This window comes from Electrona antarctica (genome assembly GCF_951216825.1).
Source record: "Electrona antarctica genome assembly, chromosome: 8".
Lineage (NCBI taxonomy): Eukaryota > Metazoa > Chordata > Actinopteri > Myctophiformes > Myctophidae > Electrona > Electrona antarctica.
The window spans coordinates 22,023,232-22,046,114 of record NC_136789.1 but is presented as its reverse complement, the minus strand read 5'-3'; the positions used below and the strand labels follow the sequence as shown (position 1 = coordinate 22,046,114).

Genomic DNA, 22,883 nt, shown 5'->3' with positions numbered 1-22,883 from the left:
CTCCTGCATTGTGAGTAAATATCCAATCACTACTTGTTTAATCAATTAAACAATTTCAATATTTTTATAAAGTATTTCATGAATAAAACCAGAAAATCAAAAAAATTCCATAAATACATAAAAAAGTAGTGAAAATAACAGATCTCCAAGCTCACAACACGGCACGAAGCGACACGTTGTGAGCTTGTAGGTCTGCTATTTTCACTATAGGGTCCCGGGCAAATGGTTAATTTCTCTTATGCTGAAACGTTTGGGAACTGCACTGTTCTAGACCGCCTGTTCTAAATAGAGGGTATGCGCGTGACATCATCATCAAACCAGGAAGTTATGCAGGAACACCTACTGAGTGGCAAAAAACTACTTCCTGGCCTCGACAGCCCATACATCCACACAGAAAATAAATCTGATTGCATTAAACAACATTAAACAATGTTAAACTCACTTTGCATGATGCTTTGCCACTCGATTTGCCACTCGATGTGCCATTCACTTTAAGCATGCGCATACCCTTTGTGTTCCAGTCCATTTATACAGAGGTGATATACGTAGGAACAGGAAACGCAAACTCAGCCCAAGGTTGCTCATACATTTCTGTCCAGACCGGATGTTCTTAAAAATATTTGCCATGCTCACTGGAGAATGTCTTTACTAGCGCCAGACAATAAAATAATGAATACAGTATGATTAAGATAAGTACATTTGTAATGCTATAGCAGGCATAAAGAGGCTGATAGCAAAAGCTAGTGTGCGATGGAATAATGCATGTTGTAACATCCCTAAATGTGGCCTATTTTGTGAAAGACAAAATAGAGGAAATAACCTGGTCGTCTGGTGTATGTAGGTCAAATAGAATTTGTTTCATGCTTTCTCTCTCTTCCTCCTTCCTTCCTCCTCTACATTCATTTGGTACCCTCTCGTCTCTAACTGTCTCTCTCGATCCCGCACTCCATTTCTTGCTCTCTCCTTGACTGTATACGTATACCCGTTTCTCCAGTCTTTCTCTCCATGCCCCCTCTTCCTGAACCCACTACAACCGGGAAAGCATCCGTTTCATTTTAGAATTTAGCCATTTAGTGTTGATCTTACAAGCTCGCAGCGAGCTCGCACATCTGCCATTTTGTAGTCTGAAAACCCACCTCTTCAGACTCCATCATGGCCCATAGCACTTACCCTACCCCCTTAGACAGCACTTTTTAGACTTTTTAGCATTACCCATTTGAAAAGGATGCCCAGTTTGACATGCATAGGCTACTGACCCCCATTTAATGCCATTTATATCTGCCCCCCCCCCCAAAAAAAGAAAAAAAACGTTTTTTTCTTTTTCTTTTTTATTCTTCCGCGGGCCGCAAGGGGGCGCTCCGCAGGCCACAAATGGCCCGCGGGCCGCCTATTGGGGAACCCTGCTGTATGCCGTTATATTTGGGTCATCACCTCTGATGACCCAGGGCCGAGGATTCAGCAGGGGTTGAGTTCATGCATCACAGAACAGACTCATTCATGCATAAGGTTGACTGGAAAAGCGAGTGTAACAGTGCTAGCATACGTCCAATCTGGCAGCACTGAAAATAGTAATATAATGGATATTCTTGCTCAAGTGAAGATTGACGGCCAGGCCAAAGCCATTTCTCTTCAACAAGTGTGCGGTGAATGGCGTGACGTAGGAAGATAATGATTAAGGTGATAAAAAGGGTAATAGCATTACACATTCAATCAATCAATCAATCAGATTTATTGTCACTTCCACAATATACACTGGGCATACAGGGGAGCAAAATACCCTTCTCCACGGCTCATGATGCTTCACATTTAAAAACAATAGACACATTAAAAAGAGGCAAAGCCTTTTAAAAAACATTAAAAGGTAAAAGGAGCAGACAACATTAGCAGGAGAAAGTGCTGATGCATTCAAAGTGCATATGTGTAAAGTGCTGTTCATCTCTCAGGATGTTGGCCTTGGGGGCAATATGTGGCGATGGGTGAGGGGGAGTGATTTCAATTTACAATTGTACTCCAAAGTGACATCACAAAATGGTATGTTAAGTTACCAACAAGGACAAGACCTGCTAGCAGCACCTGACAAATTCTAAGCCAACCTGCTGGCATTGCCTGAGTGAGAATCTATCTTTATGCATAATAGTTCTTTATGCCACAGTTCATCAATGTAGAACATCTGCCTTTACTCCTGAGACTTGAATATTGAACTCTCACTAACGTTAGTGATTCCACTAGACGTGTCTGTACCATGCTGATTCCAAAGCTGTATGGGAAATACATAGTATTTTTTATACTGGAGTTGCTGTGGAACGGATTCTCTGCTGGATGGATGGATGAAGTCGTAAGTTGCTTATAGCTCCATATAACTTCAAGTCCTCCATAAAGAGCTGGCTGAATAAGCTGATCCTAAATATAACCATCAATTATAACCATACAACCACAATAAAAATACACTGTCAAGCTTTTTGTGTTTTAACCTTTTGACAAATATTTACTAATATGTTAATGTACCGTATATGCATTTATCATGTGTAAATAACCAGCCAAAGCCACCCAACCCACTGATTAATGTCCATGAAAAAATGACTTTCTAAATCCCAGTGTGCATGTGCAACCTCAGTTACATACTAAGTCACATATTTTACTGACTGCATGATCAGCTATTAAACCAGTAACTCCCCAAAGCAATAATAATCTCAACAAACGGACACTTGCCCCAAATCTCCTGGGTGTTTCATCTTCTGGGTGTTTCACTAAACAAAACAATGAAAATAAAAATAAAATCAAGGTCACTCTCATGACTATCAGCAATAATAAAAGAGCAACTCTTGTTTTTTTCTGCAAATGAAACACGGGTGTTTGATCACAAGTTTACACCCCCCACCACACCCATCTTAAGGGAATTGTGTCAGCTACACAATGGCTATCTATAATTATATTCAGAGTCCGCAGATTTGCGTAGGGAGTTATCTGCCTTCCCTACGCAGATTTGCGTAGGGAGTTATCTGCCTTCCCTACATTGCGTAGGGAATTATCTGCCTTCTTGGCAGCGTGGACTCAAAGGGTTGGGCGTCGTAGGACATCTGAAAGATAAAGACACCTGAAGGAGAGAGGGAGTGAGTTTGTGTCACTACATGAGGAGAAAGAGAGTCATGGACAAGTACTTCATGAACATACAAAAAATAAACACAAATAGTATGTGTAGAAGTATATCCTTTCGCTAATTCACCCACGGACACAAACACAATATGTCGTGAATAATGTATATTGAATATATTGCCTACTGAAATGTATATTGCCTACTGAAATAAAGTAAAAGTGAAAGCTGTGACATCCTTCTACCCTAATTGAAAAGGGGTGACCCGTTTATCCGTTCGTCTTCTTATATCAAACCAGTCTGTTTGCATTAATCTCTCCATATACAAAATAGCAATGCATGCCATAGGAAATAACACACAATACATTGCATCCATGCAACTGTCATATTTACTGTACATGTCGTACTTTTCTGAAAATACATTCTTGCGCAATACCTACTGCCCTGATTGCTGTGATGTCAAATGCGTCACCAGAGTCCCCCCCCCCTTTCCAGGTGAAGCCTGGCCTATTTTCGCTCGGGTTGGCTTTGAGGACCTAGTCATGATTGGCTGCCCCGAGTCTGAACCCATACTCTGAAACGCCGCCTAAGCCAATGGGAGTGCCTCCTAAGCCCTGAAAGGCCGCAACGCGGAAGTGTTAACCCAGACTCTGCAACGCGGCTAATGTTATGAGCCAACTGGAGCTACATAACAAAACACAGTGATTGAACCAACAAAAGCACGTAGGAATTTCTCGGAAACTAACAGCCGCAAGGTTGTCACAGAGAAACATGCACGTTAAAAAATAACAAACAATAATAGGTAAAACAAAAACAAACAAAAAAACCCTGGTACAGATGCACAACGGAGCATTGTTTCACCTGGCAGTTAATGATATGTGTGTCATTCCTGTGTTTTGTTTGTTTGGTTGTTGTTTTTTGGCGTGGCGCTAAAGCGAGACCACCGAGCTTCTAAAAACAAAAATCAGTGAGGTCATCTGCAATTATTGCAAGATATCTTGTGTGGAAAGTTGACACATTTGCCTAAGGGTATTGCTAAAGGAAAAACCATATGGGGTCATTCAATCAAATCACTAATGTTCACCCCCTGGGGATTCATTGGCAATCTGCTGCTTCGATTTTATGATATCCTGTGTGAAAGTGGACAATTTGGCCAAAACGCTGACACCAGCCAGTCATGGCGTCACCCAAATAAGTTGGGGGCATCCTCATTGGAGAAATAAATGTTGCATTTATAAAGCGCCTTTATCCAAGGTGCTTTACATAGATGCATTTCATTCACCCATTCACACACACACGTTCATACAGCGATGACGGCGGAAACCATGCAAGGCACTAACCTGCTCACAGGGAGTAATTAGGGGTTCAGTGTCTTGCTCAAGGACACTTTGACACCAACTCTGTGGGAGCCCGGGATCGAACGCCGTTCTACCTCCTGAGCTTCAAAAAGGCCAGTAAATGCCATGCCATTTAATGCCATTTAGCCACCGCCAGTAGTTTTCATTTTGAAGTAAAGTGTTGTTGACTGACTAGTTTTCATTTTGAAGTAAAGTGTTGTTGACTGACTGGATGGATGGATGAATAGACAGCCATCTTTGGGGCACAGCTGCAAGCAGAGCTAAAAACCACGTTGTACACACACTAGGGCTGTCCCCGACTAAGGATTTGTATAGTCGAAATTAATATGAATAAATTTGCTGTTAGTCGACTGATAGTCGACTGAACACCCCCCCCCCCCTGCCTGTTTTTGCAGCGCCGTTCGCTACGCGTTGAGAGCTTGTAGATCCGTCTATTTTTGCAGCGCAGCTGCGTAGCTGCGCAGCCAGGGTAACAAAATAAAAAATAAGTTACAGGTGGAGATGAAGTGAAGTTGGAACGGACAAGCAGCTGCAAGCCCAGCTAACATCACAACCACTGGCTGGTGACAGTGTTGTTAGCCGCAGCAACATGTAGCCTGCCCTGGTAACTTCTCCTCCTCCCCGGAGAACTCTTGCCTCCCCGCACCGTCGGGGAGGCTGATCCACAAGCTCTCAAGGCATCGCGTCCTGCCTGTTTTTGCAGCACCGTTCGCTACGCGTTGAGAGCTTGTAGATCTGTCTATTTTTGCAGCGCTGGTGTCGGGGTTCGTTCACGTTGTCAATAAAAAAATAACCTAGATTACAGGCGGAGATGAAGTTCAATCAGTGGGTTGAATCAGTAGCTACGCGCTAAGCTAACGATCCCCGACCCTACACTAACACTAGCAGCCTGTTTTTTATTTTCCCCCCGACTTCACGGGTGGCGCATTGGGATTGTGATGAGACACGAGACAGCAGTGTGCATTCTGTTGTGACTCTATATTATTAAACTGCATGGGTCTGGACTCCGGAGCATAAACAACATGTAGGCTACAGTACAGTAGCCTCCCTTGGCTCGGTCCCTCCCAGCCTTTACTCTGGCTGCCAGAGTGTTCCCCGATGCTGCGGTGCGGGGACTGGGAGCATACCATTATAACGGAGGGGGGGTTTTCCACCCGGCCCAAAAGAAAAAAATCGTCCCGACTGTTTTTTTTTGTTTTTTTGGTGAACATCGACTGAGAGGTTGTCAGTCGACTGAGACCCGTTCCGATCGATTAGTCGACTATTCGACTAATCGAGGTCAGCCCTAACACACACACACACATTTCTGTTGGAACAGAAACACAACCGACACACAAAGAGGTTCTCTGTCTTCTGTGTCGCTGTGAGGGAGCACATGGTTGTGCTGACAGCAAGTTATTGGAGAAACATCTTGGGCAGATCTAAACCTCAGGCAGACACAAACTGCCTGACCACATTTTGCCTTAGCTTTGCATTTTAGTGGGATTTCCCAGCTCCCCCTCCCCCTCTTTTCATCACTAGTAATTGACGTTTTAGCCTTGAAGCCTTTTACCTGGACACACGCGTGCACACACACACACACACACACACACACACACACACACACACACACACACACACACACACACACACACACACACACACACACACACACACACACACACACACACACACACACACACACACACACACACACACACACTTTGGCCTTAGGTTATAAATATCTCTCCCATTCAGCTTTCCTACGCATCACGGCTTTAACACAAGATAAGTTTTTCCTCAATATGCTGAGCTTTCAGGGCTGCAGGGAAACTATTTATATATGTTCAACTTTGAAAAGAACCACTTCTAAGCAACAGGGGAGGACAGCACAGAACGATGTGTGTCAGTGTGCCAAGTTAAGTCATCATGTTCACACAGCATTGATTGTGTAAATATAAGCTCTCGACACACAAAGGAGCTGTAATTGCTGAACTGCAGGTAAATGTACACCTTACATCGACTCCCTGTCTCGCTGAATAAACATGTTGGATTGCATTACGTGGCTGTAGCGGTGGAGGCTGCATGCAGACCTGGACCTATACCATATATATACGTACGTCCCAGGCACACTCACAACCAGCCAGTTATACAAACCCACACTGAAATAACTCCAAAGGGGTGGCACTCAGCACAAAGTCCAAACTGGAAGACGATAACCAAGGACTGACAGTTCTCTTGTCAATCTCCATTTCGCCTATAGAATATAGTACAAGGAGAGACAGAACAATGCTTTCACACCAATGCTTCTACAGAGGAAAGGCACACCAAGGTGTTTGGATGCTTCTACAGAGGAAAGGCACACACCAAGGTGTTTGGATGCTTCCACAGAGGAAAGGCACACACCAAGGTGTTTGGATGCTTCTACAGAGGAAAGGCACACACCAAGGTGTTTGGATGCTTCTACAGAGGAAAGGCACACACCAAGGTGTTGGGATGCTTCTACAGAGGAAAGGCACACACCAAGGTGTTTGGATGCTTCTACAGAGGAAAGGCACACACCAAGGTGTTTGGATGCTTCTACAGAGGAAAGGCACACACCAAGGTGTTTGGATGCTTCTACAGAGGAAAGGCACACACCAAGGTGTTTGGATGCTTCTACAGAGGAAAGGCACACACCAAGGTGTTTGGATGCTTCTACAGAGGAAAGGCACACACCAAGGTGTTTGGATGCTTCTACAGAGGAAAGGCACACACCAAGGTGTTTGGATGCTTCTACAGAGGAAAGGCACACACCAAGGTGTTTGGATGCTTCTACAGAGGAAAGGCACACACCAAGGTGTTTGGATGCTTCTACAGAGGAAAGGCACACACCAAGGTGTTTGGATGCTTCTACAGAGGAAAGGCACACACCACGTGTTTGGATGCTTCTACAGAGGAAAGGCACACACCAAGGTGTTTGGATGCTTCTACAGAGGAAAGGCACACACCAAGGTGTTTGGATGCTTCTACAGAGGAAAGGCACACACCAAGGTGTTTGGATGCTTCTACAGAGGAAAGGCACACACCAAGGTGTTTGGATGCTTCTACAGAGGAAAGGCACACCAAGGTGTTTGGATGCTTCTACAGAGGAAAGGCACACACCAAGGTGTTGGGATGCTTCTACAGAGGAAAGGCACACACCAAGGTGTTTGGATGCTTCTACAGAGGAAAGGCACACACCAAGGTGTTTGGATGCTTCTACAGAGGAAAGGCACACACCAAGGTGTTTGGATGCTTCTACAGAGGAAAGGCACACACCAAGGTGTTTGGATGCTTCTACAGAGGAAAGGCACACACCAAGGTGTTTGGATGCTTCTACAGAGGAAAGGCACACACCAAGGTGTTTGGATGCTTCTACAGAGGAAAGGCACACACCAAGGTGTTTGGATGCTTCTACAGAGGAAAGGCACACACCAAGGTGTTTGGATGCTTCTACAGAGGAAAGGCACACACCACGTGTTTGGATGCTTCTACAGAGGAAAGGCACACACCAAGGTGTTTGGATGCTTCTACAGAGGAAAGGCACACACCACGTGTTTGGATGCTTCTACAGAGGAAAGGCACACACCAAGGTGTTTGGATGCTTCTACAGAGGAAAGGCACACACCAAGGTGTTTGGATGCTTCTACAGAAACAAAAGTTCTACCTATAGGGTATAGGCCTAAAGTACAACAAAAAAAAATTCTGGTAACATTTTGTTATCATGATTACTTTCTTTTTTACAATACATCACTTCAAAATGGGGCACTGGAGAGCAATGGAAGTGTATTGATTGAATACTTTAGTAACAGTTTGTAAATAGCAGTGGTAAGATTATACAATGGCGCTAAATAGATACAAATAGAACAAGATAACAAGCCCCAAGGGCTTGTTTCCATTGTGATCCTGTATATTCAATTCATCGACGCACATGAGACTACGTTGTGTTGGCATTGGCAACTATGTTGACTAAATGTTGATGTGAAATTATAAATGTATATTTATAACGAACCTTTAAAACATGCTATTATGAAATGAATCCATACTGAGCAACTGTATTGCTGATTTCTCCTTTAAAATGTTAGCAGAAGACCTTTTCTGATAACACAGAGGTCGGGGCACTGGGGCAGCAGGGTCATGAAACTCCTTGGTTGTGAAATTGCCTGGGCAGTAATGCTGGCTGTGCTGCAGGTCTTTAGCCTCCCCCTCCTCTTACACTGTAATAAACTAGTCTCGTTTCAAAATAACACTCCAACTATTTGCAGCAATCCACCTGGAATTGCGGAGAAGTCAGTGCCTTTCATTTCAGGGCTGTGGGTGCTGCTCATGTCGATGTTACACTGACCAGAGCTTTCAATTTAACTTAACTAAACAAAATAATTTTCATACAATCTTTTTTTTCCTTCTTTTTTTTCTCCATTTCACAATATGCAGAGGCTATGGCTATTGGAGGTCCTTGGCATGCAAAGGCATTGGAAACCCCTAGCCTACATAGTCATACTACACCCACAAACTGCATGTGCTTTCTCGTACAAATAATATTACACAATTGCACACGTGAATACAAGTCACGTGTGCATTCACACACACAGGGCCAACGCGTACAAACATATGCGCACACAGGATATACATACATGCAATGCAATCCCCCCTGTTGCAGTTGCTCATTGTTAAACATTGCGTGCTGAACCTAACCAACCTAGTTACACCCGAAACCAACTAGTTTGATTTCGGGTTTCACTAGGTTGGTTTCGGGTGAAACTAGTTTGGTTTCGGGTGAAACTTGTTTGGTTTCGGGTGAAACTAGTTTGGTTTCGGGTGAAACTAGTTTGGTTTTGGGTGCTAGTCTGCTGCTCCCCAGTGCTCCACTGCTCCCCAGTGCTCTGACTGCTCCCCAGTGCTCCTCCGCGCAAAAACGCAGGTCTGATTGAAAACGAACTATAGGCGCATTATATCGCTTCACGTTTGAAAGGACTTTTATGCACAATCCATACTATGCAAGTCGCGCTGAACGCAAACACATAAGGTTTAAGGCCCGACTCACACCTTTACAACAGACTGATGTATGCTTGTTGTATGAGATGTATAGCTGATGCAAGCTCGCAATGCATTTCCAATGTGAGTCACATGGTTTGACACAACATTTGTGTTGTATGAGGGGGTGGGGGGCAGTCGAAACACAGCCGAAAGCCGTACAACACAAATGTTGTGTCAAACCATGTGACTTCCATTGGAAATGCATTGGGGCAAGATGTATCACACCCTTTGTATACATCTAGCATGCATCAATGTTGTATGCTAGATCGAAAGGTGTGAGTCGGGCCTAAGACTCGTCAGCATATGAGGGAGTGTTCATGATTATGTTAATTAGTAAGGGCGCAATGCGGTGTCTGCTATATTTTGCCTCTTGACTCCAAAAGACTCGCCATAGAGCGTTAAGCCATAATAGTCAGACCAAGTCTTGAGCACGACAGTAAACGTTTGTTTGTAAGGACACCGCAGTTTACAGTAACAAACACACACAGTTGTACTCAGTGGTGTAACGTAAATAAGTACATTTACTTAAGTACAAATTTGTACTTTCCATTTTCCAATACTTTTACTCCACTAAATTCCAGGTCCAAACTTTGTACTTTTACTCCACTACATTGATTTGAACACTTTATTTACTAGTTACTTTGGAGATGGAGACTTCAACACTATACATTTCGGCCATTTGAAAATAGACGATCTACAAGCTCACAATGCATTGTGAGCTTGTAGATCGGCTATTTTCCAAAGATTTTTCAAAAGATTTTGTACACATTTTGAACTTGTGAAATGGGACATTCTGCAGTATGGGTACTTTAACTTTTAGTACTTTAAGTACGTTTACTCAAGCAAAACATTTGCGTACTTTTTCCACCACTGGTTGTACTGTTGAGGTTTAAGTCTCTCGAAGTATTGTGCATGGGAACTGAACCCTTTCACAGGAAACTGATTGAGGAACTGAGCTCAACCACAACAACTGCTGCTTGGTTTCCAGTCAGCCTCACTGACACACTGACAGAGAGACCGCTCGGACAGATCAGAGACAGAGACACCAAAACCGATAAAAAGATCAGATCAGAATGTCTGGGATCAAATGGATTCAACTGGTTTTCATTCTGCTGAGAGTGGACAACTCTCTACAGGACTCTGCTAAGATCTACACACGGTCTGGAGACACCGTCAACCTGCCATGTAACCCGTTACCTGGAGAGCCTGGCTGTTTGAAAACTACGTGGCTTCACTCAAAAGGTTCCGATACTGTTAGTGTGGCTGAGCATGGTGTGATTAAATTAGAACTAGACAAATCTACACCACACAGACTCAGATTGGAGCTTAACTGCTCTCTGACTGTTAAAGATGTCAAGGCTGATGATTTTGGTTTATATACCTGTCAGAAATATGAAAACGGAAACCGTCAAGAGACTCAAGATCAACAGAGTCTGCTGTTTGTACTGGACGTCACCACAATAAACAGTGGGACAGAACAGAAATGTCATCTGCATGAATACGATAATAGTTGTAAACATCTCATTGTGAGCTGGATAAAGGACAGCACTGCCGTTGTAAAAAACACCCAGGATTCCGTATGTTCTAGCACTCTGACCATCGACAGATACGACCAGACCACGAAGTTTACATGTCAGGTTAAGATGAGAGGAGAGCTGAGTCTGCTGACATCCATCGACTTCGTGAAGACACCGAGCCAACCGCCCAGGCCTCCAGCTGATGCCTCCACCTCCTCCTCCTCCACCTCACCGACCCAACCGACCAGGACTAGTCCATCTGACTCTGCAAGCCTGCCAACAGTGGGTAGGTTCACTAACTCCATACTTTATATTTGACCCTTACATTGCGTTAAAACTGATCCCGTCCAATGTAATCTCTTGAGGCAGATGTATTTATAAAACCACAATCCATTATATATATATATATTTTTTTTTATGAGGGGCGCTAGCCCTCCTATGCCCAGCTTTCCGGTCTGTGGATGTGAACACAAACAAAATTGGCTTATGATTGGCTGATTCGGGCAGCGGTGGCCTAAGGGTTAGAGGAGCGCCCTTGCTGCCGAAAAGTTGCCGGTTCGATTCCCCGGACGGGCAGGAAAAATCTGGGTCGGGAAGTCATTGGTCTATTGACCTCTCCTCTCCTCTCCTCTCCTCTCCTCTCCTCTCCTCTCCTCTCCTCTCCTCTCCTCAGTGATCGTGGTGATCGTTGTGGGGGGCGTGGCCGCAGTAGCCATGGCAACAGCGCTGGTCATCTTCTTCGTGGTCAAGAGGAAGAACACACCCACTCCCGACGTCGTTCCCCTGACCTCGACCAATCAGAGCGCAGCAGCAGCGAGCCAACCCGGTTCGTTGGCCAATCATAACCACCCTGATGACGGTCTGACCTACGCGTCCGTCGTCCACACCAATCAGACGAGGGCTGCGGTGCGGGGGGGAGGGGCCAAGACACACGATGATGATGATGATGATGGGGTGACCTACGCTATTGTCAAACCTCGTTCTTAAAACCAGAGGTTCTCAAATGTGTGGTCCGGGACCCCCAGGGGGTCCTTGAGGCGGGTTCCAGGGGGTCCAGGGTGAAACTAGTTTGGTTTCGGGTGAAACTAGTTTGGTTTTGGGTGCTAGTCTAAACACAAAGCGCCCCTCCCGTCCTGTTTTCAGGAGGGCTAATTAAGAACGTAAATATACGCTTCCCGCGTTCTTTGTGTTAAATGGCAGTGGTGTAAAGTAACTAAGTACCTGCACTCAAGCTATTGTACTTACAGTAAGTACACTTTTGAGGTGCTTTTACTTTACTGGAGTATTTCCAATTGCACATTTTACTCCACTACAATTATTTAAAAACTTTAGTTACTAAATACTTTGCGGATTTAGACAAAACATGCCGTAACCACTTTGGCCCTATTTAAACTTATTTGAAAATGGGACATTTCATACATACATAATAATGTACTTTTTATTTTGGTACGTCAAGTATTTTTTTTAATTTATTTTGATGCCAATACTTATTCCACCACTGTTAAATGGGACACGTCACGTGCATGCGTGCATGCGTGTATGCGTGTGTGTGTGTGTGTGTGTGTGTGTGTGTGTGTGTGTGTGGCATGCGTGTGTATGTGTGTCCAGCCTGCTCCTATAGTGGCAAAACTAAACAGGCTCGAGGGAGAAGGAGGACACCACAAATCGATGCCCCCAGTTACAGTATGGTCTGGAAACATTCCTGTGTATGTACAGTACAGTACAGTACAGTACAGTACAGTACAGTACAGTACAGTACAGTACAGTACAGTACAGTACAGTACAGTACAGTACAGTACAGTAAAGCTATCATGTTCCATTTGTGGAATAGCGTATTTCTCCAGAAAAAGTACAAGAAGATTTGAGAACAGTGTGAAAAAGTCGATTCTGTTTCCCAAACAGTGGGTCAGGTCCCATGTTTGGGTCAAATGTTTATGGGTTGTGAAGTCTTGAAAAGACAAACGTTTCGGCAGATGCAACTGCCTACTTCATACCCTGAAGAAGGCACTTGCATCTGCCGAAACGTGGCTGTCATTTTTGGGCTGAGTCGGTAGGGAATTTATTTTATTATATATATATATGTTTTTTTTTTCGCGGGAAGGATGGGTAGCAAGGATTTATTTTATTTTATTATTTGATTTTTATTTTTCCCTATGGCAATGACATAGGCTTCTTTTTTAATAACTTCCATATTTGCCTGAGTATTAACCTCGCCTCACCAGGCTTTCCACCACCTCGGAGGAAAGCCTGGTCTCTGTTTCAAAAGTCTGTATGATCCGGTCGGGAGCGGATGATATCGTTACGTCATGTAAAGTCAGGATCAATCAAACAGAACTTCCTTTTCCCTCAAACCGGAAGAATAACAATAAAAGCTTTGAGGGAAAAGGAAGTTGCCGCCCCGTTGTTCCTGCCTATCGACTACAAAACAATACTACAACATGACGTAACGATATCATCCGATCCCGACAGGATCATATACCCTAAATGAAATGGTGCCCAGGCTACCCGAGTATAGCTAGCTAGTGCTACAGGTTAAAAGACAAAAAACATAGCTAACATTAACTCGCTAGCTCACACACACTACACAGTAGAGCTCTTCACGGGTCCAAATTATTTTTCTCCGAAATCCGAAATTAATCTGTGACATTTTACCGATTCCGACCCAAGCCCAAGTCCGACCGAGATCTGCTTATTTCCGACATTCCGAGAGACCCGACCCAGCCAGGCAGACATACATGTGGACTATATAGAAATAATATAAAAGTATTGACCAATTATCATTTTATGATTAAAGCGTGAGAGAGAGAAAGAGAGAGAGACAGACAGACATGAGAGAGAGGTTCCCAAGGGTGAGAGAGAAAAAAAAGTCTTGTCTCTTCTCGTCCCCTCAGCGTGCGTGCATTTAAAATTAACCAAACGGATCATTTGTTTTTTACACAAATGCCAATCAAATCATCTGGGTCACGCATATCTAATAGAGTCGGTCGGCAACCGGAGACCAAAGTATTATTTTGTTCGGCCTAAAGTATCGGCACTTTGGCTACGAGTGTGTACCTTTGTCTTTTCAAGACTTCACATTTAGATTGTTCTACCGTGGACTGGCACTACTACTAAGACTGGTGTGCGTTTAGCATCCTCCTGCATTGTGAGTAAATATCCAATCACTACTTGTTTAATCAATTAAACAATAGAGGGTATGCGCATGCATAAAGTGAATGGCAAAATCGAGTGGAAAATTGAGTGGCAAAGTGACATGCAAAGTGAGTTTAACATCGTTTAATGCAATTAGATATTACTTTTCTGTTCGGATGTAGGGGCTGTCAAGGCCAGAAAGTAGTTTTTAGCCACTCAGTAGGCGTTCCTGCATAACAAATGGTTAATTTCTCTTTTGGGTCTTATGCTGAAACGTTTGGGAACTGCACTGTTCTAGACCGCCTGTTCTATATTGTTGTGTTCCAGTCCATGTATACAGAGGTGATATAGGAACAGGAAAAGCAAACTCAGCCCAAGGTTGCTCATACATTTCTGTCCAGACCGGATGTTCTTAATCACACCCGTGTGAACTGAGAGGTGCAACTCCCCCCCTTACACCCCCCCCCCCCCCCCTCTCTCTCATTAGCAGGCAACAGTGCAGCACTATTTCTCTCTCTCTGTTTCTGGCACGACATCGCCCCTACTGGTACTCATGAGTCACACATGAGTCACACACAAACATAGGTTAACACGAGTCACATAGGTGTCACACGGACACGGACATTGCTGTTCCTTGGAGTGGTTGCACCACTCAAATATTTGCCATGCTCACTGGAGAATGTCTTTACTAGCGCCAGACAATAAAATAATGAATACAGTACGATTAAGATAAGTACATTTGTAATGCTAGCAGGCATAAAGAGGCTGATAGCAAAAGCTAGTGTGCGGTGGAATAATGCATGTTGTAACATCCCTAAATGTGGCCTATTTTGTGAAAGACAAAGTAGAGAAAATAACCTGGTCGTCTGGTGTATGTAGGTCAAATAGAATTTGTTTCATGCTTTCTCTCTCTTCCTCCTTCCTTCCTCCTCTACATTCATTTGGTACCCTCTCGTCTCTAACTGTCTCTCTCGATCCCGCACTCCATTTCTTGCTCTCTCCTTGACTGTATACGTATACCCGTTTCTCCAGTCTTTCTCTCCGTGCCCCCTCTTCCTGAACCCACTACAACCGGGAAAGCATCCGTTTCATTTTAGAATTTAGCCATTTAGTGTTGATCTTACAAGCTCGCAGCGAGCTCGCACATCTGCCATTTTGTAGTCTGAAAACCACCTCTTCAGACTCCATCATGGCCCATAGCACTTACCCTACCCCCTTAGACAGCACTTTTTAGACTTTTTAGCATGTGAAACAGACTTATAGCATGTCATGTAGACAGCACAATAATTGCATTGTATGTAGTCATAGCACTTCATAGTATATATGTACAGCATAGTATAGCATATATGTATAGTTTATATGTATAGTGTCATTATATAGATATGTTCTAGTTACGTTCTTAGCTTACGCATGTTTCTTGATAAATGCATTTTACATATGTGATGTATTCCCATGTTTTTGTTCTTGCTTAATGTAAATCGCTCTGGATTAAGAGCGTCTGCTAAATGCCTAAATTGTAAATTGTAATTTTTGATTAAAAAAAAGAATCTTGTTTGAATTTGAACACAAATCTTCTCTTCTGGGGGGGGGGGGGGGGGGGGGAGCACAAAACGGGGTTCCTGGCACAAAACATTTTCAGATCAATGGGTCCGTGGCCAAGTACATATCATTTTGGGAGGGTCCTTCCTTGGCACGAAAACGTTTTAGAACCACTGATTTAGTCTTAATGGGTTAATACTTTATCTCCCAGAAGATACAGAAGAGAGATGATCTTGGGGCTACATTAATGACAGGCCATTCCACTCCTCCTCATCATGAGCCCAGACAACAGCAGGCATCAGCCCACTTTACTGACTGTCCCTCCTCATCTGTCAATAGCAGTCAAGAACACAGACACACGCATACACGGAACATTATCGTAAATATAGATTATCATCAGGCATTCGTGCCCATTGCCCAAGGTCATACAACCGAGGGGAAGCAGTGGATGCCGGGAAATAATTTGTTCATCACATGCTCATACATAGCCTTATGTATGGCAGCATTTGATCATCAACACGCTTTATTTAACAAACATATTAACATAACTGTCAATGAGCAACTGCCCTGGGGGAACAAGATGGGATTTTCTCTGACAGTGTGGGAAAGGAGTTGGCAGAGAACATGGCAGGTGCTGCTGGCAGACCATGCCCCTTCTTGGTTCCTTTGCACCTGGATGAACTCCAGTGTCTCCTCAGCCATAGATTATTCTACACCACTATAATGAATTAATAATGAATTGCATTTTTATAGCGCTTTTCCGAGTGCTCAAATCGCTTTACAATGGTTCATTCATTCATACATTGGGAGGTGAATCGGCCAACAGTCGACGCCAGCGTCCTCACTTCCCACATTCACACACCAATGGTGGCGAGCTCACACAGACCAACTCATTGGAGGCAATGTGGGGTTCAGTGTCTTGCCCAAGGACACTTCGACATGTGGACAGGAGGAGCCGGGATTCGAACCGCCGACCCAGGGATCATTGGACGACCTGCTCTACCTCCTGAGCCACAGCCACTATTCATAGTACTGTACTTGGTGGCTGGTTTTCATTCATGTTGAGTTCCTTCTGCAGCAAAGTCGCTCACTGTGACAGTTCAGTGTAGCCTGGCTAATAAGCCAGACCGAATCAGCCGTTGGCAAAAAAAAATTGCCTGCCGGCGGATTACGGTCTGAAGAGGCTCAATTGTACGCCCATTTCCTACACCAGAGAACTGGTGTGGCCAATTGGGACACGGTATGCAATATGGGCGGGCTTTGGTACAGTGACGTTCAATGCTTGAGACCTTTGACTGACAGTAGCTCTGACCAATTGCGTCAAAGAGAAAATGTTTGAACCCGCCCCCCGGGAAACAAGATCCATACACAGCATCTCCAGACTCAAATACCACACGACAGTGTGATTTGAGTCTGTCTTATTAGCCAGGCTAAGTTCAGTGTGCCATGGCATTTTAGCGTATTTTTTTCATGTCATATGAAAGCAGGGAATCATAGCTATACATATTGGTTGTTCAGTTTGACCCACCAGTTTTGGAGATATGGCTTATAGAGTAATGCCTTGCAGAAAACAGCGAGTTGAGAAAACAGGCTTGAAAGGTTCACTTCTGTGGTCTCTAACATTACACCTAGCTCCATGTTTAAGCATTTATTTCATATTTACATGTCGATTCCAGCTCTGACACTTATTTCAGACATGCTCTAGTATGTGAAGAGTCTGCCTGTGCTATTAACTCATTTTGGGGGAAAAAAATAAAATGGAATTTGCGCGATGGCAGGTTCTCAGTCAAATCTGGTCACCATTGAAGTTGCACTTACTAAGTTCCTCACTCCCATGTCAGCTCTAAGTTTTCAGCCCTATAGTTTATCACAACCTATATTTTTATCTCTACCATACCCGCGTGGGAAAATAAAGGTTGGGTAGGTATTTGTCCAAATATATTCATAACATAATAAGGAGAAGATTAAATACACACTGTAATGTAGACTTGGCTGGTTGGCTTGTTTTGGACAGGTGCATGCACACATGCGCAAACACAACACATCACACATCAAAAACCGTGGAAGCATGACAAAGGACAGAAGTTCTGACTGCCTGCGGTTACTGTACTTTGTGACAATCTGGATGCTTTTTATAGCCATATAAAAAAAAGAAAAAAAGAAAGATGTGGTGAATACATTCCAGAAACTTCCAAAGCGGATCATGCCTACTGTGAATTCAGAAGTCCCTTTCATTACTGTTCTATTGTCTATCTCCCCCTCGCTCTCTTTCTCTCTCCTCCTCTCAGTTCGAGAGGAAATGAGAGATACACCTCCTCCTCCTTTTCCCTTTTCTCTTTCCCTGCTCTCTGCGTTTTGTCTGAAATATCCTCTCTACCTCCTCCCCAGATCCCGACGCCCTCCCTCTCTCTTCACGGTGGCGTCTATAAACAGATTATCAGTCTCAGAGTGCTCCTCCAGAGGTGTAAACCTAGCGCAGCTTTTAACCCATTCTGAACGGGAACCCCTTTTGGTGTTTTAAACATTGTTATAATTTAGCTATTGAAAAATAGCAGATCTACAAGCTCATAGCGTGCCACCGAGTGGCGCGCTACGAGCTTGTAGGTCTGCTATTTTTGAAAAATCGTGAAAATATTTATTTCAGAAAACTGGAGGATGTAGATGTCAGGCCTAAATGGATTAATAGACTGCTTTTGCCTGGGAACGACGCAAGCAGCCCATGCAGGCCTGCACAAAAAAATTGATTACACACGCAAATAAAACCATACTACTGTACATGTAGACATTGTTCCCGTGTTACTGTGGACACTGTCACCGTGTTACTGTGGACACTGTCAGTCAGACACACTCACAGCCTCCACGTTTGTTTTACATCCATGACAGACATGCCAGCGATCAGCCTCCAAACACATATGCGCACGCGTGCACACACACACGAAAGCCACAGAACTACAGAACTTTTACTCTCTCTCTCACACACACGAAAGCCACATAACTTTCTCTCACACACACACGAAAGCCACATAACTTTTTCACACACACACACACACACACACACACACACACACACACACACACACACACACACACACACACACACACACACACACACACACACACACACACACACACACACACACACACACACACACACACACACACACACACACACACACACACACACACACACAAATGAAAGCCACAGAACTTTTAGGATTTGATGGACTACTCAAGCATATACCAATATTTTTTGCAATGGCAGAATATTTCATAAATTCGTGTCTCCAAACCCTATTAGCATTGAAATGCTTAAGCTGCTTAAAGGAGAATGCAGCTGAATTGCAGATGTGACAAGAACAGGTTGTTCACAGTCATGGCTATGCACTGATAAAGCTGTATTATGTTTTAATGAATGTTCACCCTACTTTTCCCCAAATTCACAAGGACAGGTGTTTGTCGGGGCCCTAAATTGGTGATGTCGCACCAGTTGTTCAGCCTCTGTGCAGAACAAATTTAAAAACAGTGACAGCTGTTGCAGCAATTAAGTGCTACTTTTGAGCACAATGTATTTTATTCTTTTTACGTTTGGTAACGACAGTTGGGGTATTTTGGGGTGTTATTTTTGTGGGTTCCGTCCCTCGTGCCATTTCACACCAGAAATGTAGTGGGCCTACACTGGAGATCTTATGCTAATAGAGCAAGATGTTCCACAATAACTTGGCCCATGTCATTGAGCAGTAAAATAAGCAATATGTTGCCCAATATGGGCACCTGAGGCAAAAGCCCCCCCACCCCCTGCACGTGCCTGCACTTCACTGATTGAATGATGGATCTGGTGTGTCTGTGTATGTGCGTGTACAGTACATATTTGTGAACCCGCTATGTTATTCAGAGAAGCCTCTTCAGTCAATGATTGGCTGAACTAAGCCTGTTTGATTGGGCTGCTTCCTGCGACAAAATCAGAGTGAGAGTTGATTTTCCCAGAAGGAGCGAGTGCATTCTCTGGCAGCGGCAATCAGACTGCCGGGGCGGCACTTTCCAGGGAAGGTGGGGGAATTATGACACTCCTCTGCCGCTCCGTTCTGCGGCAGTGTCGGTCCGTTTCTGCGGTCGCCGGTCCAGACGCCGCAACTACCGGTAACAGTGTGGGTCCATTTGGCGGCCGACGCCGCAACTGCCCAGACATGCGTTGCCGGTTAGAAATCACACGTGTCTCCCCTGTCCACGTCGCTGGTTAAAACTCAGCCGTAGCTCCTGACATGCTAGTTTGGTAATATCTGATACTTCCGTGACTGCGGAGAGCAAAGGTCCGTTTCTCAGTGGATTTATCATCCATGAAGGTTAAAAACAGAAATTGAGCCTCGCACAAATGTGGGGAAAGTTTGTGAGAGCCCCAAATCCATATGGTCCCATTAACAACCTGTTAAGGCACAATAAGAATAAGGCAAAACATTCTAAATTTCAAGCATGTGACATGTCAAACTAGGGGGTTTTCATGATTCTGAATCCATTCCAAGCATTAGTTTTGCACAAAAAAACACTCCTTGGGCTAAAAATGGCCATGGCTATGGCTGAAATAACCCAAGGAGGGTTTTTTGTGCTTGGAATGGATTCAGAATCATGTTGAAATCTCCCTAGTTTGACACGTCACATGCTTGAAATTTAGAAAAGTTTGCCTTATTGTTATTTTTGCACGAACAAATTTTGCCCACAAAATTTATTTTTTAACCTTCATAGATGATAAATCCACTGAGAAACGGACCTTTGCTCTCCGCAGTCATGGAAGTATCAGATATTATCCAACTATGTGCTTCCAGTTAAAAATCAGCTGTGGTGCGCCCACTGGCCAAGTGGTCCAGGTGCATGCCACATATAAGCTCTGGCCTGACAGTGCGTCGCGTGTTCGAGTCCCGTTCATGACGACCTTTGCTGCGTGTCTCTCCCCTTCTCTCTCTCTCCCTCTTTCCTGTCTGTCTTCACTTGAAACTATCAATAAAGGCAGAAAAGCCAAAAAAACATAAATCTTAAAAACAAAAACAAATCCCTGAGAGGTTAGGGTTAGGGTGTCGGAATGATGCTGCCGAGAAGCACTGCCGCGGGTGTTGTCAGCAATTGGCGGTGACTGCGCGGCATTAGCCGCTGCCGGAAAATGCACTCGCTCTCCCTCGATTTTCCTCTGTGACAGAAAACTAATTTGACGAAAGTTGTCCCAACATCCACAGGCTGCTGCTTAGCACACTTAATAAATGTTATATTCCTGTTTCCTGTTTCCATTTCCATTCTGACGCCTTGCTTTTGCCCCCAGATCAAAGGCTGCTTCCTTGCAGACGTCTTGATGATGTAAAACATGTTTATGTCTTTAAGCTTAAAACATTACATGCTATTACATCAACTCCCACTTTTAAACACCTCCCAGTAGTGCAATTTATGTAAAAATAAAAGAAAAATGGTCATGTGTTCACCTCTTAATGAGCATGTTGTTGCCATCAATGCAATTTCCTTTAGGGTGTCACTTTGTTGTGACGAATGCCAACAGCGTGAACTTTGGCGTTACACTGTTCCTTTAACAGCTTATGAGTGGAGTTAAGGGAATGGTTGGGGTGGTGGTTAACCCACTTAGAAATTAAAAGACCCATACAGACCCATACAGACCCATACACACCATTCAGTATAGGTTTACATGCACACATGTTATACTATGGAGATGTCGGTTAAGCCAGGCTCACACTTTTGGGGAGGGGAGGCGGGGGCAGAACTAATCAATTGCCCAGTTTGACTTTAGTGTGACTGTGAGAGGTTAAAATATCCAATCTTAAACTCCCAATCTGCTCACAGATGATCTCGACAATTGTAAAAAACAAAGTCTACTGTACAAGGAGACAGATGTGAAGTGGATGAGAGGACTTTTGAAATGGCGACTGGGCGAAACAATCTGCCATTCCCAGAATTGCCACAACTGCTGGACCTTAACCCATAAAAAACGGGGAAGCATCCGTGTAATTTTACATTTTTGCGTTGGATATTCCAAAATAGGAGATATACAGGCTCACAACACCTCACTGCGAGCTTGTACATCTGCTATTTTTGAAAGAAAATATGTATATATATTTGTTGTATTATAATATCAAAGCATGTATTAGTTCTCACTTCTCCATTCCTATTTGCTGACACACCTTAGTTTATAACTTAATGATCAAAGACCCCAAGCATTATCCACTGTTTGGTTGGAATTCTTCCTATTCCAAAAGTAGAGTGAGAGCTTGATGTTTTGCTTGAGTCCATAAAGTTATAATATTTGATCGGCCGGATGTGCATGTATCCGGATGTGCACACATTTTAATTTCATTCACAATTCATTCTTTTCACCAGGGATTTTCTTTTTTTTTTGCTAGACTTTTAAAGTGCAACAATAACTTTGACAAAAGCGCAACACTGTGTTGGATTACCCAACTCAAGTGAGTTTCAAGCCTCTGAAAGTTTATTTTGGCTTCCTTTGGAAAATGGTCTGCAATGATGTCAAGTGTAAGTTAGTCATAGTTAATGGGCTAAACATGTCCTTTAAATTGAAGCTTTGAAACTGCAAGACAGACAGACAGACAGACAGACAGACAGACAGACAGACAGACAGACAGACAAAGATTCAAATAAGGAATCTCATTAAAGTCTAAAGTGGACTGTGACCTTTCCAGCTCAAACATTTATTTTCCCGGCTAACATTTCAGGCCAATTACACTTAAGGCACAGCCCTGTCCTTGCCTCTCCTTTCTTCCGTTTTTCTCCCCACCCATACTGCGATCTCTCTTTTCCTCGTCAGATATTCTCCACACTCTGCTCCTCTCCACTCTTTTCTTTCAATTCCCTGCTTTGACCATCTGACCCGTTCTCTCGCTGCGCTGTCGAAGGGGAGGCGGTGGCGAGTAGCCTACACTCTCCCTCTGCGCCGTCTGCGGTGGCGGGGAACCTTTTCAAAGTAATCAGACATCTAGCAATAGCACTGAGCTCACTTCTAAAGCCTCTGCCGTTTGTTTTCCAGCCAGCGTTAATTATGTAACCCAATTACACCATCACGGAGCTGACGCAGGGAAAGCTAAATTAAAAGTGATTGTCTTCATTACCGTCGCCTGAATGCGGTTTCATTCATGGAGCCCTATTTAAAGCTACCCCCGTCTTGGCCATTAAGACCGCTCATTACGTGTTTTATTTCCCATT

General features: G+C 43.9%; 1 long non-coding RNA gene across 1 annotated transcript in view; it reads right to left on the bottom strand.

The window, feature by feature from the left end:
- Positions 1-2,898: 2,898 nt before the first annotated feature.
- Positions 2,899-22,883, bottom strand: part of LOC306927513 — a 114,357-nt gene continuing 94,372 nt past the window's right edge. Inside the window, exon 3 of the long non-coding RNA XR_013790532.1 lies at positions 2,899-3,094. This is a non-coding gene — a long non-coding RNA (uncharacterized lncRNA). The remainder of the gene's footprint in view (positions 3,095-22,883) is intronic.